A 1,452-nucleotide genomic window follows, 5' to 3' on the forward strand; every position below is an offset into this window, starting at 1 on the left:
AGCGCGCTCTTTACTTGGGGTTTTTAGGATAACAGTGACATCAGAGGTAAAAAAAGCCTCGTGAACCACAGGAACTTACCTCTTCCCAGAAGCATAGTGGTTTCCCTCATAAAAGAACAGCAGGTGTTGGAGTGTCACTGAGGGACTTGATTTTGACCACAAAGCCAAGAAAAAGCAAGTGTCTTTAGTAAATCTCAGCTTCTCAGTGACCTCTGACGGAGCAAATCTGCCAAGGCTAAATTGGCTGACTTTTAGGCCAAAGTCAATGATTTATCTGTGTTGGTTGGGCTCAAATCCTAGAGGCTGTATTGAGATTAGAAGGAAATTTACTCAGCAGAGAGCAAAGAAGCAGCCGAAATTTGGCCTTTCTGACAGCAGGGAGATGTGGTGCTGAGGTGGAAGGCTTTGGGAAAGGTGGGAGAGAGCAGAGAAGGGGGTGCAGTGCCCAGAGCAGATCTGTGCCCTGATCCCAGCTTTGCAGGGCTTGTGCCAAATTCCAGTCCTTTCCCTGTGTGAACTTTGGTTGGGAGCGGTCCTGAGAAATAAATGCAGAGGTGGGAACTGTGCTGCCTTACACGAAGGAGCAAATGTCCACAAAACTCCCAGTGCTGTGGCACTGGGGGAAATTTAAAAGTCTCTGTGTGTGTCAGAGAGAGAGAGAGAAAAAATGCCTGGGGAGATGAAAAAGTTTGAAATGAGTCACTCCTCGTCTTTTTGTCTAATTTGGTAGATAGTATGGGGTGGGATGCTCCCCTCTCTCCTTGCTGAGCAGCTCGTACATCGCCAGTTTCAGTGCAGTCAATGAAAGGACTTTTCTGGATTTAGCCCATATATGGAGCAAAACAAGGCAGAGGAGAATGGGGCACAGGGATGCGCTGGCTGCAGGCGGGAGGTGGGATGCTTTTCTGTCGTGCAAAGATTTTATGAGTTGTGACGCAAGCTCAAAACTGGAGGCATTTCAGCATTTCAACGTAAAAGTGGTGTTCTAAAAAGGCATTGGACAGTTTATATTACCTTAAGCCCAGCGACTGTCCGGTAATAGCAGCCGATGGGTCACAAAGGCAACAAACACCTCCTGGGGAACAGAGTTCCCACGACGATGTGCTGGAAAAGCCGGCTCAGAGTCAGCCGGTACGGCCCACGCCGGGGGATGGGGAACAAGGATGTCGCGAAGGGGCTTCGTGCGCTCCCGGAGCAGGGTCTGCTCCCTAAGCGGGGTCTGTTCCCTAAGCGGGGTTTGCTCCCTAGGCGGGGTTCACTCTCTAAGCGGGGTCTGTTCCCTAAGCGGGGTTCGCTCCCTAGGCGGGGTCTGTTCCCTAAGCGGGGTTCGCTCCCTAAAAGCGGGGTCTGTTCCCTACAAGCGGGGTCTGTTCCCGGGGCGCAACTTTGGCGTCCCCCTGGCGGCAGGCGCCACGAGCCCGGCAGGGGGCGCCGCAGGGCAGCGGCGCGGGG

Source organism: Haliaeetus leucocephalus, unplaced genomic scaffold (genome assembly GCF_000737465.1).
Source record: "Haliaeetus leucocephalus isolate CR32 unplaced genomic scaffold, Haliaeetus_leucocephalus-4.0 Scaffold339, whole genome shotgun sequence".
Taxonomy (NCBI): Eukaryota; Metazoa; Chordata; class Aves; order Accipitriformes; family Accipitridae; genus Haliaeetus; species Haliaeetus leucocephalus.